This window comes from Tachypleus tridentatus, chromosome 4 (assembly GCF_004210375.1).
Source record: "Tachypleus tridentatus isolate NWPU-2018 chromosome 4, ASM421037v1, whole genome shotgun sequence".
NCBI lineage: Eukaryota > Metazoa > Arthropoda > Merostomata > Xiphosura > Limulidae > Tachypleus > Tachypleus tridentatus.
The window spans coordinates 36,627,808-36,647,186 of record NC_134828.1 but is presented as its reverse complement, the minus strand read 5'-3'; the positions used below and the strand labels follow the sequence as shown (position 1 = coordinate 36,647,186).

At 32.1% G+C, this 19,379-nt stretch overlaps 1 protein-coding gene across 2 annotated transcripts in view; it reads left to right on the top strand.

Moving 5' to 3' along the window:
• The first annotated feature begins 11,234 nt into the window (after positions 1–11,234).
• Positions 11,235–19,379, top strand: part of GAPcenA (GTPase activating protein and centrosome-associated) — a 101,334-nt gene continuing 93,189 nt past the window's right edge. For both annotated transcript variants that reach the window (XM_076497681.1, XM_076497676.1), the window contains exon 1: positions 11,235–11,444. The gene's annotated coding sequence lies outside the window, so the exon portion shown is untranslated. The remainder of the gene's footprint in view (positions 11,445–19,379) is intronic.

Genomic DNA, 19,379 nt, shown 5'->3' with positions numbered 1-19,379 from the left:
TTAAAACCTTTTAAGTTCTAGTTCTGCAAACATAAATTACTCTCCCCCTAGTAGCACATCAGTATGTCTGCAGACTCACACTGCAGAAACCTGGTTTCCATACTTGTGGTGGGAAGAGCACAGATTACCAGTTTTGTAGCTTAGTTCTTAATTTTTAACAACTAAACGTGCTTTTGTTTTGGAAAATCATTTGAAATGTTGGCTGCCTCCATTTCAAGTAAAGTTCAAAAGTGCAAAAAATCACACAAACAGATTCTGCTGCATTTCACGAATAAAAAAAAACATCATACATAAGGTGAAAATAACTTATCACCACTATTCTGAATGTAAAATTAGTGATTGATATTGGCTCCACATGTATGTTGTACAGTTTGCACATCTGGTTTGACACAGTAGCTGAATAAGAAGAGAGCATATATGCTATGTGCAGTTACTATGATTTGGCGTGAGACCCAAAGATCATCTAATTGACTGTTATCTTTGTACAATTAAAGTTTCTGGATATGCGGGTAAAACTAAACAATACATTAACTATCCAGATATTTCATTTGAAATGAAACCAGCAAATTGGAAACAAAAGAGTTATACTGTAGTGAAGTCAATGAATCATCCTCATATAGTAATCCTATTCCTGTGGCACCTCAACATAAACTTTATCATTTGATCACACTAGAAGCGTTAAATTATTTGATTCGTGGCTTGTCTCTATTAAAGCAGCATTGGGAACTTCTTGACTCTCGTTTAGCAATGAAATTTCTTAGCACCAGGAACAAGACTTCAATTTACCAAATTTGTCATCACAATCTTGCTTCTCACTACAGTATATAAGATACTTTGTTTCTGTACAAATGTTGATGGAAGCCATCAAATATGACCACCATGGGAAGAATGTGTGTAGTGACCTAAAGATTATTGCATTCTTGCTAAGCCTGCAGAATGTCTATACGAAACATTTTTGCTGTTTTTGTGTCTCTGGAATAGTCAAGATGACAAAAATCATTTTAAAAAGAAGGAAAACGAGTGCGAAAGAATTAAATACCATAAGAGAATATCGAGTATCAACCTTTAATGAATCATCGAAATATGTTTCTGCTTCAACTTCATATTAAATAGGCACATGAGGAATAGTCTGAAAAGAATGAAAAAATCAGTGAAGCAGAGATGAAGGGAAGTATCTTTGTTGGGCCACAAATTCAGAAAATGCTGGTAGATGATGATTTTGAAGCAGTAAATCATAAAGAACTCGTTGCCTGGAAATCATTCAAACTGCTTGTCAAACATTTCTTAGGAAATTATATAGATGAAAACAGTCCTAAGATGATTTGAAATATGCTAGAAAACTACAGGGAAATGGGGTCTAGGATCTCACTAAAGATTCACTTGTTAAACTCTCATTTAGACTTTTTAACTTATTGATGTAAGTGCAGAGAGCGATGCGTACGGTGAGTGCTTCCACCAAGATATTTCTACAATGGATCAGAGATATCAAAGATGATCGAATCCTACGATGATGGGAGATTACTGTTGGTTTTTGCAGTGTGAAAATGAGAACGCACAGAAAAGGCGCAACAAGTCAAACAAATAGTTTGTAACAAAAAATTAAAAAGGTACAATGATAAAGTTTTGAACACAGTATGTAAACTTATTTTACTTTCTGCTTTATTAAATTGGTATTATTGTTATATATTGTTTTTTAACATTCTTAAATTGAGTTTTCAATGAATAAATAAAGTTTTAAAATATTTTCACGGTACATAATAATGTTTTGAACAAATATATCATAACCTGAAAACTAGAAGCGATTGGGAAATCTCAACATGATATTTGGAATCAACATCGTGAAATTACTCAGAAAGATTGTATTGTTTCTAGTAGCAATGAATTTTGTTATTGTTGCCTGGTATTATCTATCTCTCCATCATAGAACCCACCTCAATTTTCACATTCCAGAACACATATAACGTTTTAAAAGTGCAAGTAAATGAATTATTATTGAAAAACAAAATGTGTTTATTATTGATTCTTGTTTTTGTAGTTTTCATATAATCTACATTATATATATATAATGGCTACTGATAAAGTAACAGCGTGATATTTAATTATTATATTGCATTAATTACAATTAACTGATCAAATTGTATATAAATTTGTACTAAGCACTATGTGAAATGTTGAGCTGTTATTTTTCTCTGACTCGATTCGTTACAAAAGAAACATGTTTAGATTACATTGGCATCGTTTAACTAAGTGATGTGATACATGCCCATTCGTTAAACTTACGCCATCAATCATTCTTTGATAGACTGTTTAAGCATTATAGTCACAATGAATAAACTGGAACGGACAGCCTTTTGTAAAATCATGTAGAAAACGACGTTTAAAAAGTTTTCAGAAGACGAAAGACTCTCGTTGTTGTTGTTTTGAATTAAGCACAAAACTTTACAATGTGCTACCATGCTCTGCTCACCATGGGTATCAAAACCCGATTTCTAGCGTTGTAAGACCACAAAAGTACAGCTGTGTCGCTGGGTTGTGGGTGGGTGATTTCTTATGGCAAAACCAAATCGGGCTATCTGCTGTGTCCAGAACCTCTGATTTTAGTGTTGTAAATCCATATACTTACCGCTCTCCCAGCAGGGGAAGACTTTCATAACGTCTTACTACATACTTATGATTTTTCTTTTTTTGCGTTGTAGTAGTCAGTTACAGTCCAATCAAGTTTACTCGGTATTAATCACGCTTTTATCACTAATGTATAAATTATGTACCAATTTATGATCTCATAGATGCCATATTCCAGTGATCTTAATAACAGGCAAAGAACTTGCGTTTTTTTTTTTTCATTTTCTTTTATTTCTAGAAGTGTTATGACAAAATTAAAAAGAAAAACTTATTATTTTACCCAATTAATTCAATAGAAGATTATAGTAGCCTTGAAGCCTGTGGAAGTAATGATAAATACTGTAACAAAAAAGAGGAATCATAACTAAATGAGAAAAAACGAAAGTTTTGGATTTTATATGTTGATAAACATACAAACAGTATCCACAGACAAAGAATGAAAACACTTAGCTTTCTCTTGTATATACATTTTTAACTTATTCAATATATATTTCCTTATTTGAATCACATAAAATATCTACGCAAAAGGACTGGACTTTGACTTTGAGCGCTCCTATTTCGTGTAAATCTGTTGAGATAATTTTCTTTAAATGGGAATAGAATGCTTTAGATCTCTCGATATAATGTGTACTACTACGTTAGAAATTTGAAAATTTATAAAGTTTAACATTCACATAATAGGATCATTTGGGGTGGAAGACGATTTTAAAAAACTTTAAAATACAAAATCTGTAAAAATGCAATTGACTCATTATGCTGAAAGGTGCAATATATATAGGCATATATGTATTGAAAGCTAGGGTTAAATATGTATATATATACATATTTAATTAAAACAAAAGAAGACAGTTATGCTTTTATTTTTTTGATGACAATAATAAAAATCCGAATTTTTATGTCATAGCTCTTTGATTATTGAAGATCTTGTATGGATCGCCATTCTTTGTCATCTAAATAGTCCACTTGTGCCTTTTCTGCGAGTTTAGGCAGTAGGTTTTATTGTTCTTATTTCAAGCATAAGGTTGAATAACTAAATAGCGATTTGTTTGGAGACTTGAAACGAATGTCTTACATATACCTTACAGTAACATTAAACAAAATATAGCAGTTCGGTTTACACAAGTGTTTTATTGACACTGACTTACGCATTGTTTTTAAAGAATGATTAAAAAGGAAAAGCCTACAAGTCACGAAGGGCCAATATTTCTTATAAAATATTAAAGTTTGAATCAGCTTATTTAAAAGACATTTAGACGAAACAAACACATATATACAATACATATATATATACACAATACATATATATATATACAATACATATATACACAATACATATATACACAATACATATATATATACAATACATACATATATATACAATACATATATATATATATACAATATGTATAGTGATGGAAATGTTTATTGCATTGCCCACTCTTTCATGCTTTTTTTTCAGAATCGTTGTCTTTTCTGAGACCCTAATACATGTAGATGCAAATGTGTTTCATGGATGATGCAATACTTTAAATAGTAAACCAGCAACTTTATCAGCTTTCTTGATGTCGTATGAACCGCTTGTGACTATAAATAGAGGTTCTTATTGAAAGTCAGTTTACAAGCCTATCTGCTAGAACGTGCGCGGAATGCTACTATAGCCAAGTAAAAAAGCGATAGTTGTTTCTTTGATCAAGTAGGGACTTTAAACAAGTCAGCTTGTTAGATAAATTATATTTAAATTGTTTACTGTAAGTCGCTAGGTGCAGAGATACAGAGAGACTAGATGTATGGAGTAGTAGAAGGGGTATGAAGAGAGATTCCACAGTTGTTGTGCCCTAAAACACACATAAACATGCAGAGTCGTCGAATGTTAGCAACGTATCTGCAAGGAACATTGTACTAAACTTCATGGATCACTGTCACTACATGCACCATTTAGTCTCGCCAGTGGTCCAACAAGAAGAGGAAAATGAAGAGCATCTGGAGCATAGAGCATCCTTGTTGGACTGAAGCAATATAGAGAAAAATTAGCTTCTCAGACGAATCAAAGTTCAACCTGCATGTGTCTTATGTGAACATCTTGCACGATGTTAATCTGAAGAAGAGTTTCATCCAGGATGTTTGAATGTAAAGGACGAAAATTTGGGATCACTTTGGTGGATCTGACCAGTACACAATGCAGGACGACTCTGTTCCATGCCACAGGACTAAGAACAGTGAAGATATTCATGAACACTACGTAGTAGGCATGGAATTAAAAAAAGGCATTTCGCTCTACATGTATTAAAAAGACATCTTATATTTTATTTCATTGTTTCAGGAGAAGGATTTCTTCGAAGGGAAAGGATCAAGACATTTGCTGGCCAGGTAACAGCCCAGATCTCAATCTTAACGAAAACGTTAGAAGGTAACAGGCAACAAAGTATAAGGGAAAAAACCAAAAATCACCTTGGAATACCAGGAGTCCTTAATTTATATGTGGCATCATGAACTCGCCTCTGCCTACATCTAGTCTCTCATGTATTCTATACCATGGTGATGTCGAGCAGTTACAAAGGCCAGAAAGGCAGGAAACAGACTCTGTGACTACAGTTTGTTAACTACATCAGTGGCATTAACTTTAAATCTAGGATCCTTTACAGAAAGAATATTTTCGTGTTTGCTGAGCATTTGTTGATCATTTGCTGTAATAAGTTTCTCATGGTTACTTTTTTTTTTTTTAATAAAGATGCATATATGTGTTTGATTAACTGAAATATTAGAAAACTGACACCACACAATGCCAGTAATCGTTTTACATTAGTTATGGTAATTTAACAATACACAATCTTGTAAAATACTACAGAAAACAATAAAAATGTTTAAAAATGCGTGATACAATATTTCTTCCACAACAGGTACCAAAGGAGCAAACATTCCCCTTAGATTTATATAATGATACTGTTTACCGAAAGTTCTCAGCTAATGTTCTATCTTCAAGCATTTCGTGAAGCTTAAAGGGCTCTAATGTTAACACTGTACAGACTTGGGAGTAGGGTTGTCACTCATATTGTTTGATTTTCTCTTTTTATCAATGAAAATATTTAATGAGATTGCATGTGTCATACTGGTATGTACTATTCATCCTGATGTTAAGTTCGCTAAATGTATGTTGTTTTTTTTTACTACAGTTACTGAAATTGAAACATATCAGTGTCTAATTAAATGAAGTGTGGGAAGTAAGTACCTTTTTGTCTGATTCTCTTGAAGTAGTAAAAACGCGCTTTTTAAAATTAGTACACTGAGCTATTATAGCTCGTGAATTACAAGTTGGCTCGTCCATTACCTTCTCTGCCCATTAGCTAGTTGATCTACCGAGTATAAATCATTGTTTTGTTATGTCAGAAATTTGAGGTTCTACTGGGGATTGAAGAAAGAAAAGAAATGAACTAGAATGTTACATAAATTTTCAAGCAAATTTATATTATATTTTACATAGGGTTTAACTGCACTTTCACGTTACACACCTCCACTTCTGAAAAGGTGAACGTCTGAGCACCAGAATATGCCAGGCCTCACATGTAAACTTGGAGACTTTCTCTTCTTCTAGTTCTCTTACTTTTGTGTATTAGTCAAGTTATAGTGGAAGCATCCGCACGAACACGAGCGTCATTTTATAGCCTTCATTACATTTGCTAATTACAGACTTTTTTATTTTTAATATAATCATAGAATTAGACGATTACTTGCGTTATAATTTGTAATTTTGCTTAGTTTAGTTTACAAAACCGTCAAGATTTCAATTAAACATTGTTTGTTTTTTTTTTGTATAAATCAACGTGTTCTATCTCATTCTCTTTTAGGCTTAACTCTCACGACCGTCGGGTAAACACAAACATACGAGATCACTGAACATCCTGTTTTTTAGGACATAAACATTTTTACTTTGCGGAGAATCCTCGAGACACCACTCACAAAACTTAGGACATACTTACTAAATAATACCTAATTTTGGTTTAAAATAATTTATATAATTTGATTTAGTTTTTCTATAACTTTTATGTTATGAAATTTTCAAAATTTTGTTATGCAATTTATATTTTATTGATTAGACAGTTTCAATTTCAAAGTCAATTTCAACTTAATTTTCAGTTATATCTTTTTTTTCTCAAAATTTATATTTCAGATTTCAGTAATCATCACTTCCGGCTATAGATATGTTTTGTTTTTAACAAGAGGGAACCTTCAACAGACATAGCACTTGAAATTCTTGTTTGTTTTGGAATTTCGCACAAAGCTACTCGAGGGCTATCTGTGCTAGCCGTCCCTAATTTAGCAGTGTAAGACTACAGGGAAGGCAGCCAGTCATCACCACCCACCGCCAACTCTTGGGCTACTCTTTTACCAACGAATAGTGGGATTGACCGTCACATTATAACGCCCCCACGGCTGGGAGGGCGAGCATGTTTGGCGCGACTCGGGCGCGAACCCGCGACCCTCAGATTACGAAGCGCACGCCTTAACGCGCTAGGCCATGCCCGGCCCCTTGAAATTCTTTCAGGCAGGATAAGAGTTAATTAATTCATGAGACCTTGGACGTGATCAAATGTATTAGTTGAAAGGGATTGACCTCCTGAGTCCAAAACCATATTTAAATCTCAAATCAATCAAGAGATGACGGAGCTTTACACTTGAAAAAATAACATTAAACAAACAAACTCAAGATTTGTTCCATAAGCCACTTTGCCGCGGCTAAAAACACCATATATACCGAAGAAGATTTATCGGTAATTGACAGACAGCAATATTTTGTTCCAGGTATATTTATATCCAATTCCAATAAACGATTTGTTTTATTTACTTTACTGACTCGCCGCCTTCCTCTGATCAATAGTTCATAAAAAAGGATGGTGGAAGTTACGCCTAGTAGCTTTGCTATAAATACAGAATGAAAATAATTCTAATTAACTAAAATAAACTTAATTTTAAATTTTAATAATCAATTTAGTAAGAATTTTAGTCCACCTCGTGTACTTATAATACTAAAAATCTGATTTGGTTACCCACCTTGGTCAGAACATACATAGTTCTTTGCATATTTATTTAGTATATTGCTGTACGCTTAACACTAAACAAACACTACCGAACTTTCCAAAGCTGGCAAAGCTTATCAGATGTAATTTTTTTGAAAACAAATTGTTATTTCTTTGAGATATAATATAACACGAAAATGTTTTCAGGAAAATAAACGTCTAAAGAAACTATAATTATTTTTCATTTCTGTGTTAGAATCCCCGTCGCACCAAACATGATCGTCCTTTCAGCCGTGGGGACGTTATAATGTCACGGTCAATCCCAGTATTATTTGGTAAAATTGTAGCCCAAGAGTTGGCGGTGAGAGATAATGACTAGCTACCTTCCCTCTAGTCTTACACTGCTAAATTAGGGATGGCTAGCGCAGGTAGCCCACGTGTAGCTTTGCGCGAAATTAAAACAAAACAAACATTTCTGTGTTCTCTTCCTAAATCTGAACTTCACCTTAAATTCTATTGTTCTTCTATACAGGAATATAATCTAATCGCTTTCTGATGAAAGCATAAATTACTTATCACAATATTTTATTCGACTTACGTTGCCTGAAACATTTTATAATATTTTCTCTCCAATGGTACTTAAACTTTCCTTTTGCTATTTTCAATGCTATTCTTCATTAGCAGTTGTTACCACCTTTTGATATCACAGCAAATGACGGGAACAAAGACAAATGATAATAAATCTTCAGACATAGAAGGAAAATTACGAAATAAATAAAATATAATTAATTCTATTCTCAAGAAATTATAGCGTCTAAGTAAATAAAACTCCATGCTCTAGGATAAAACAAGTAAAACATTCTAATAAAGATCGATAAATACATTGTTTACAAGCCAAACTTCTTAGAACTAAGCAGAAACTTAGGTTAATAAGTTTTTCTTTGGGAATGACACTAAATGAACATTAAGATATCTCAAATGATCAATTAAAAATATATTTGACTAATATATTATGGAAATATAACTAAAGTTATTATTTTCATTTGAAATTCACGATTTTATATGAAGATAAACACTTGACACCTCAAATTTGTTCACTAAAAATAGCCACCCGCTAGTACAGTGGTTGTCGACGGATTTACAACGCCTAAAATCAGGCGTTTGATTACCCTCGGTAGGCTCAGCAGATAGCCCGATGTGGCTTTGTTAGAGAAAAACACCCACACTCACTGAAAATAATAGATAATATACATAAGTAGATATAACAAACGTACTGACAATAATATTATAAATGAATAAATTATAAAAAACCTTATAACAGAAAAGTGGATTAGTTGTACACTGCACTGACATTTTGTATATAAGCGCTATGCTTGTTCTATCCAGGCTGTTATATAGCTTATCAATGTAAGATTTTGGAATATTGTCCACAATGTCGTTTATTAATTTACGCATTTCAGTCATGATATTTGGGCTCCCTTTGAACTTTTCAGGTCTTTATAGACCTACAAAGCTTCTAGAATAGATATAGTGATACTTTATGTAAGCAAAGCCATAATAGTGTTTGTTTATTTCCGAATTTCGCACAAAGCTACACGAGGGCTACCTGCTCTAGCCGTCTCTAATTTAGCAATGTAATAAGACTAGAGGGAAGGCAGCTGGTGATCACCAACTCTTGGGCTACTTTTTTTTTACCAAGAAATTGTGGGATTGACCGTCACATTATAATTCCCCCACGGCTGAAAGGGCGAGCATGTTTGGTGGGACGGGGATTCGAACCTGTGGTCCTCGGGTTACGAATCGAGTGCCTTAACCACCTGGCCATGCCGGGGCCCCATGATAGTGAGTGTTCAATTAGTCTCGTTACTCTTAAGATGTTGATTTACCACATTTGCTGTATGCTTTGGATCATTGTAGAAATATTAATTCACATCTGATAAATAGTTCCTGAGGGAATGAGACGAAGGATAAGTATGCACTCGTCAGGAGTCAGAGTACTAACAATTTGTTGTAGATCACTGACACTATTAATAAACCTGGCATTGATTGACTTCGCTCTACCAACAACTACTTGATCTTTCACGCACTCGTTCACACACATTGAATACTTCACTGAATGCTCAAACACCACTCAATAATTTCTCAATAATTATTTTACCGAGCTTTAAAAAACACTGACTAACTGACGTAACTCGTGTTTGTAATCAAAGTAACCCGAGATGATATTCTCAAAATTAAAGTAGAGATATTCAGCTTGATGAAATGGATCTGTTTTTTGAAAAAGAAAAAAACAAACATGTAAACATAAAGAACGACAAGGCAGCTAACATAAGTCTTGGTACTACTACCGCTTCATAAACAAGTTCTGGTACTCATTACCACGGAGAACAGCAAAACATTTTATCCGTGGAAATAGTTGTGTCTAATTATCAGTTGAAATTTTACAATCTTAGCACCATGAGTCCTCTACATTACGACTAATTTGAGATATTGAAAATACAGTTTACCTCTGTATATATTAAATAATGATTAGTTCTTGTATTTTTATATTTACACGAAGTTTACAACTAATAAATGTTAAAATGTTAAAAATAATAAATATTAGACTTTACTGGAGGTATGATGCCGCACTTTTGATTAAATAACAAAAACAAAACAAAAAATAGCTTTTGTGTTTTTGATTGATATTAAAAGATCAATAGCTATTTTTTCATTTCTTTATAATTTTAGATTCAGTAAGATAATGATATAAATCGGAAATAAAAATAATAATAACACGTAAACAACGTATATGATTTCATATGCTGATCTTCTTAGCCCTGATTAGTGCGCTTGACTCGCAAACGGAGGATCGTGGGTTCGAATGCCCGTCCTACCAAACATGCCTGTCCTTTCCTCACTACGGATGATAAAATGTTACAGTAAATCTCACTATTCGTTGGTAAAATAGTATTTTAAGAGTTGGTGGTGGGTGGCGATGACTAGCTGCCTTTCCTTTAGTCTTTCACAGCTAAATTAGGGAACGCCTAGCACAGATAACCCTCGCGTAACTTTGCACGGAATTCAAACAAAGAAGCTGACCTTGCTTGTTTGTAGTTCAGCAGAAAGCTTCATCATGGATTATCTGTGATGCACCTCTAACAGGTATCTAAACCTGTAATATGCCTTCCAACTTACTACTGTTAAACTTACACTGCTAAATTAGGGACGGTTAGCACAGATAGCCCTTGAGTAGCTTTGTGCGAAATTCCAAAAAACAAAAACAAACCATAATGAAGTCTAATATTTTATTTGAAATGAAAACAGTTCTACAATCAAATAAACATGATGTTTAGACAATTATGTGATAGAAGTACATGATTTCTCAGCTTTATTGGCAGAACTGCGAAATTTTGTGTTTTAAATTGGTGCATAAGCGTTTTTATTCTAAACTTTCTGTTTTTAAATTTATATTAACATAATAGGTTACGGTATGCTTAGAAAGTTTTATAGAAGTTTATGGCAGCAATGTATAATATCAAGTCAAAGTTGAAACTTAGGTCGGATTGCTTGAGTCCCTAAAGCAATAATCTCATTCTAAACTGACCTCACGGTTATAATCCATGTGACGTGTTTATTGTGCGCAAGCGTTTTTCTTGTTCCTTCGTTCCATCAGGGTTACGTTTTGAGGTTTTTGACGTTCTGAGTCTTGTCGGATTTGGTGAATGCGAAAAAAGAGAATAGTACAGTTATATGTTAATGTAACCTAAACGTTAGATTGTTTGAACATCAGTCTCGAAGTTTCTAAACATAAGTTTGTGGATGAGAAAGGTATAATGTATTATTTTTACATATGTTTATATACTCCTGGTGATATAAATGTTTGGTCGGTTGTTCGACAGCAATGGTATTATTAATAATAGTATTGCTGAAGGAGACAAGTTCAATAACTCAGTTTAACCTTAAGCCTAAGTTTACTTAAGTAAGAAGTCATAATGGTTGAAATTCAACTTATTATTTATATATAATTTAAATTAAAATAACTTTTGAGTGTTTGGTATTTTAATGTGTTAAGCTAGTGATTTTTCTATATTTTAAAAAGTATAGTCTTAAGTAACATTTTTTCAACAAACCTCTGCTTAATAGTACAAACACAGTAACAGTATCGACAATTATGAGTATGTAGTATCTAGTATTACTAATAATGCTGATTACTATGAGTGTTATGTGTTGATTTTATCTTAATTTAGCTACTAACTTGTGCGGTGTTTGTATGATGCGGTAGTGTTACAGTACTACACAGTTAAAAATAACGTGATACATATACAGTATCTCATGATTAGTGAATTACTGAAACATAGATTTATCGACAGAATGTGAAATAAGGTTTACTATTGAGAAGCGTAAAATTATGCATTCATAGAGGCCTAGGAATTTGGAAACAACTTCTTTTATGAAAAAAACAACATCTATATCATGAAAAAAATGATAAACTTATTTTTGTTTACTTGACAACACCCTGAAGTTCTCAATTTAAACGTTTAACTGGGGGAAAGAGCTCATAAGACTGTTAGCTTATACTTTCCAAAGCTGTTGAGGCCTTATTAAAAGTTATTTGGAATGCTTTGTGTGAGTTTGGTCCCCTTACAATACAATAGCATAAAAATTGTGCCTAATGTTTCTGATTGAATTGATCATGGGTGTGAACAGTCTTGAGGTATTTTTATAACTATGTGTTTAATAGTTGACATTATGTCACATAACTCACACTGGAAGGAAGGTAGAAATGAAGGATTTTGTTTATGTCCATTGTGAACATAGAGGATCTGTATACATGTAAGTGACACTGTGTGTTATTTTAATAACATACTGTAAAGTGTGTAAAGAGGGACCTTAGTACCATTCTGGTGTAAATCATGAGACATGAGGATAAGCTAAGGGTTTTAACTTATTGACTGCTGAACAGAGTATAGCCTCCCTCTAGCAGTTGATTGTGAGTGTGCTGTATTGTGTATGGCTTTCAGTGGCCCTGCATATGTTTAAAGTAGCAACAGTCAAAGAGTTAAATCTGTTTTCTCTCGAGTACAGTGGATTATGTGAACTTTATTCAGAAGGGGAAAATTTGTTAAGAGGGGTAGATAATCTTTTTGTGTTATTCATTTGAGCAATCAAATGAAAAGTTGGAATTGAAATTGTAGAAGGGTTAGTTGATTTTAAAATAGTGAAAATAAAAATTTACACACTATTGGATTCCATAGTCAAAAATTAGTTGATTTACATTACAATTTAATTTATGCATATAATAATTAATAAACAACAATTAATAATGATACCTGTTGATTTATTAATTTACCTTTTACATCACATGACCATCTCATTGGAACAGTGCTACCAAAATCTTGGTGGTTGGTGTAAAATTGTCTTTACTTGGCAGTTAGATATTGTATAAGACCCATAACAAGGCAAGATGAAACATGGTTCTAATAAAATACTGCTATACATGTGAATTCATATTATAATGTTAAAGAAACGAAAATTGTCAACAACCAGATGTTATGGATGAAGTATGAACTCAAGTGTGTGCCAATCAAAGTAAAGAAGAGATGTTTTATTGTTATTATTTTATTATTGTAAGTTTTAAAGTAAATTGTACTATGACATGATGTATAGCAGACTGTTGTGAAGCCAACATGTCTGTTTACAATTCCTGTTCATCATTTGGCCAAACATATACTTGTATATCAGTTTGTGTAATATAGGTCACATAATTTATTGTATGGCTTTGTTCTAACAATTTCAATAACTATAAAGTGTTGATTAATCGGTTTAAAGTTTTGTTTGTGTGTTTTCAAATCAAAAATGCTTTTGAAGCCAATGAAACTTTCAAGACCAATGAATAGAGCTACCCATTAATGTATCACTGGCCTTCAATAGCACAGCAACATCTTTCTGACACCCTGATTTTGGTTCAGACATTTGTTTGCTGGTTGTCACTATATGGTAGTGGAAGGGTATAACATTATGTTTGGGGACAACAAGGGACCTGTTGGTCCATCTCAGCTGTCACATTGTTTAAGCCAAGCTAAAACAAATAAATAAATAAAGCCAGCCCTTATCACTAATAAATCTATCAATTGTTCTTTCAAACACATTTACATTTATTGCCTCCACAACATTCAAAGGCAACCCATTCCATAAACCAACCACCATATTTGAAAAATAAAATTGTTTTAGTTGAAGGTGGCTTCTACCTTGTCTAAATTTATATTGGTGTCCCCTACTTTCATAATTCTTCCTGGTAAGTATGAAAAATGTTGATGCACCAACATTATAAATTCCTTTTACAATCTTAAAAAATTCAATAAGATCCCCTCTAACTCTTTTTTTCAAGAGAAAACAGTTTAAAGGAACATAATCTCTCCTCATATGACAATTTCTCCATCCCAGGTACCATTTTGGTAACCATCCTCTGCATACTTTACTGCAAATCAATGTCTTTCCTAATATAAGGATCCCAAGACTGAACACAATACTCCAAATGTGGTTTAACCAGTGAGCTATACAATGAAATTATTACCTCTTTAGACTTGTATTTAGTACTTTTGTAGATACAACCTAAGATCCTATTTACCCAACTGCTAGCAACAACACTGTTTGGATGGCTTAAGAGACTGATCAACTGTTGCACCAACATTCTTTTCTTCCATGGAAATGTTAAGACTATTTCCATCCAGATTATATTTATAATTTAAATTACAATGACCAACAAGCGATATCTTGCATTTATCATAATTGAAATGGATCTGTCATTTACTTGCTGAATTATAGTAATGATCTAAATCCTTTTGTAAAGCAGCAGCATCATCTTCTTCACACCCAGTAACACCCAAGACCTTGATATCATCAGCAAATTTACGTAATTTATTAACAATTCTTTCATCTGTCATTTATGTAAATCAAAAAGAGCAAAGGTCCTAAGACTGAGCCTTGAGGTACACCACTTGTAACATTAATTCAGTTTGACTGAACTCCATTTATAACAATGCTTTGCTCTCTCTCATCAAGCTACTTTTTTATTCAGTCAGTTAATTTATCCCCCATGCCTATAGATTTATATAAATTTATTTACAAGCCTTTTATGTGGCACCTTGTCAAATGCTTTCTGAAAACTCAGATACACCAAATCCATACCTTTACCTCATCTATGTGTGTAGTAACATTTTCAAAGCTTGTCAAATACTTGCAAGGTGAGATCTCCCCTTAGTGAACCATGTGAGTATTCAATGAAATTCTACACTTTGTTAAATTACTTCACTAAGTGCCTTTCATCAGACTTTTCAGAATTTTTCACACAACTAATGTAAGTCTACTAGGCATATAATTACTGGGACAATTTCTGTTATGTCCCATGAAGATAGAAGTGAGTTTAGCTGATTTTCAGTCTGTTAGTATATGAGGAATTACAAACATTTATGGCAAGTGGCTCATATATCCAGTTCTTGACCTCTTTTAAAACTGTTTGAGAAATATTATCTTTGCCAGGAGCCTTTTTTTTTTTAATTCCCAGTTTTATTTCAAAAAGCTTAATGTATGCAGTTGTCTTGTTCATCTTTGTTTTCATCTATCATTTGCTCAAGTGAGAAATACTACTTAAGTCTTCACTAGTAAAATCGAAAGAAAAAGCAGAATTTAATAACCCAGCCATTTCATAATCATCAGATACAAGCCTTCCTTTATCATTCCTCAAGGGTACTATTCTCATTCTAACATTTTGTTTACTTTTCATGTACTTTTAATAAATCCTTACTGCTAATTTATACATTTTATGCCAAATGTGTTTTGTACATTCTTTTGGATGTCCTAATTTTCTGTTTAAACAACTTTCTTCATCTTCTATAATCTTCCAAATCTTCTAATAAAAGCAATCAGTTTTAATTTGTCAATTATATAATGCTTTTTTTGATTTTATTTATCTCTTATACTGTTTGTGAGCCAGAGGTTTTTTTTACTTGATATTGCCTTTTTCTTTCTGTAAGGAGTATATTTGTTTTGAATATTGAAAAAGATTTTCTTTAAAAATTTTCAACATTTGCTCATTGTCTCCAAATAATTCAGTTGCCCAATTCACAACAGATAATTCTTGTTGCATCACTTTAAAATTTGTTTCTTGAAATTTGAACAAAAATATTATTATTCCTTAATTCCACATGCAGCAAAACATCAATACAGCAATCATTGTGATTTTATTATAGCTGATATACAACTGATGGAAGTACAGTTGCCTTGAAATAAAGTGTGCAAACACAGCATGTAATATTACTGAAGACTTCTTGCATGTTTTTTGGTATACAATAATTTGGTATTTTACTTATTCCCAACTGCATCTTTGCATTTACATGTTTTTGTGGCCAGAAACTGTAATTTTATGGAGCTTCCTGTTACAAATGAAAATATACTAACTTTGTTTGTGGTTGTTACTTTTTATCTGGATGATAGAAAAGGTTGGTGTGTGTTACTTTAAAAGGTTATTATTAAGGTACCAAACAAACAATAATGCATCAGTAGTGGTTGTGGAATGACAAGTTGACTGGCTTGTAGGATGACTTGAGTGAAAGAAGGACATTTTATTAACTGTAGGGCAAACAAAACCTACCAGGACTGTATGATAAGTTCATCATACTTTCTTTTCAACTTAATGTGACTATTCATAAATGAGCTGGCTGCATTTATTAATTGCTGTTATGCTATATAGATTTTGCTGTTTGCAGAACTACTTGTCTGTTTATTTAGTGCAGTTTGACTAATTGTTTGAGTGGGAAATTGCACATGCAGCTCTGTCCTTAGTTTAAGTCTACAAGTAAAAATGAAATATCAGTTCATGATGAGGTTTTCTTTTGAAGCTCTTGTAATTCACTTTAACCTCTTCATGATGGGTCACAGGTCAAAGGCTATGTCATTGTGTTTGTTGACTTGCATTCAAAATTTTAATGAACTACTATTTTAAGAATTTATGTCAATAAGTTTGGAATCAAATTGTATATTCTAATTCAAACTTTAATATTATATGAATTAATTTCTTAATGTAACAATAAATATTGAAAGAACACACCTAAACAGATTTTAGTGAGTCAAGTGGTGTGTTGAATGCAGTACTGTTTAAAATTAGATATTTGTGATGCCAAAATACTAAGTCTGTAGTTTTGTATAAGTTAGGAACTCAAATTCTAATATTAGCAAGCTAGAATATAAAATAAGAACTTCATATCTTTTTATTTTGCTGAGATATGAGTTTGGATACAGTTTCTTTTATACACATACTTCAATATATGACATCTAAATAACAAATTGACAGCTTAGGATGTTTCCTAGTTGTTTTCTTAGCCATTTTAATCTTTAAAAAGTATACTATATTCTTTTGAACCATGATTTCAAAGAGATAGGTTTGTCTTTAATCTGGTCAAAGTTTCATATTTTTTAAAATCTAAATACATCTTGGTTACTAAGCACAATAAATTGTAGTTGAATTCTGTGGTATCATTATAGTTATTTATGATTTATCAATTGTATATATAAAACCTGAAAAAAAAATTGTTTGATATCCTCCATGTGTGAAATTTTAAAAGGCTCAGCAATCTATGTTCAGCAGCAACTGATTTCACTGGTCATAGTGAGAAAAGATAATTGTTTGCTTTACTTCTAGATATGTTGTGTATTTTAATAAAAAAAATAAGTTTAATAATTTATTTCTAAAGAGTAATAATCTGTATATATAATGTATAATCATTGAAATGTAACTGTATATAACAAAATATTGGTTCACTAAAACACAGCCAAGACTGGGAAAACTAAAGGTCAGTTTTATATTATTGGATATGTAACATGAATGCACATATACTGTCTTAATGCAAGTTATGTAATGTTAGCGAGGTATGACTGGAAGGTCAGTATAATAAAAATATAGCATTATGAGACTTAAGCTTCTTAAACTAAACCTTTATGTTCTCATTTTATAATATGTGGTCATTCTAGCATGAAAAATATAATTTTTATTTCCTAATTTTTTATGACAAACTTTACTTAGAGTATAGAAAATATAAAGCCTTATTGATAACAAATTATTGAAATGTATTTTAAGAGATTTTAGAGATTATGCAAATATATGAGATTTGTGGGATGAAGACTAGTTTGCAAATAGTTTCATTTTATGATTAAAATGATTAAACAATCAGACTGGTGATGAAACTACTCAATATTTTCATAAACAAATGTTTAGTAAATATATTTAATAAAAAAGTAATCTTTTGTGCACAAAATATTTGTAATCTATATTAAAGTCTACAAAATTTTGTGAAGATACACATGCTGTATCAAAGTTATAGTGCAACTACTTAACATGCGAATATGTAGACACTTGTATATATTATACTGATCTCATTCCAAAAGGGTTAATTGGCTTATCTTAAAGATTTTGCAGTTTATTTTAAGGAGTCTGTACTCCTCAGTGTTCTTTTCATTGATAATGTGAAAAATGTACACATTTTATAAAAGTAAGTAAAATCTCTGCAAGGATTTTTGGTGAAGTAAATTTTTGTCAGACAGGTAAAATGGATCATAAGTGACCATTTGTAGCAGTTGAGAAACTTGGCAGAAAAGCAGTTGCATCACTTCTTGTTCAAAGCAGTCCATTTCACAGTAGAGATGTGATCAAGATTTTTACTTTTTAAACATGGTACATTTAATGCATTAAATTCAATAATAATCTTGAATCTTACTTCTATGACAAAATATATTCTGTATAAAAGTAATAAATATCATAAAGAATATTTCAAGTATGAAATAATTTTCTAATATGGGCTTAAGTACTTATTCTAACCCCAGTAAAAAGTGAGTTAGATGGAGTGAATCAAAAATTATTAGGAAACTTAAAGAGCAGTAGTATCTTTATTCTTTACATTGTAGTTGGATTTTTGTTAATGTATATTTTGGTTACACTGGGAACACTTTATTTACAGTATTTGAATTATAGAATTTTGTTGTGGTATTTCTGTAAACTCAACTAATTACAATAGCTACTGCAATAATGATGTAGGGGTTATTCTGTAAAATAGTTTTATTTTCCAATGTATGGAAAAGCTTAATATGAATATGGTTTGTGTTTGGATTATTGTGTTGGAATGCCAATTTGGTCTGGAACTACCATGTTTAGGAGGAGACATGTCCACAGAAAGAAAATTTCCATGCTATTGGATAGTTACCGTACTGGTATTGATCCAGAGCTGAATAACTTTTGAGTATTCCTCACCCAAATAAAAGTTTGTTGTTTTTAATAGTGATTAAATAGCATTATATTTATGTACAAGGTTATATTATATAATTTAGTGAGGAACTTACTGTACTCTTTGTAATTGCCAAGTTTCACATGCCTAGAGGCTGATTTAATGAGTTATTTGCTGTTATGCATGTGTTCTTTCTAGATGTAAACACCATGACATCCACCATTTTTGTGAAAACTAAAAACAATAAAAAGTGTAATTACTTACCTGTGTTGAAAGCCAGTTTCTGAAGGTTCAGTTTGCAGTTTGTTTCATGAAAAATATAAAAAGTGAGCCCTGTTAAGTGCTTTTCTAGCTTCACTGATCGCAGATTTAACATGGGTTTGTATAGGACTCACTCAGCTACTGAAACTGCAGTTATTTTCTTCTGTAGTTGGCACACAGCCACTATTCAAAGTGATACAAAATGTGTTTGTGTTTTATACATATTTGC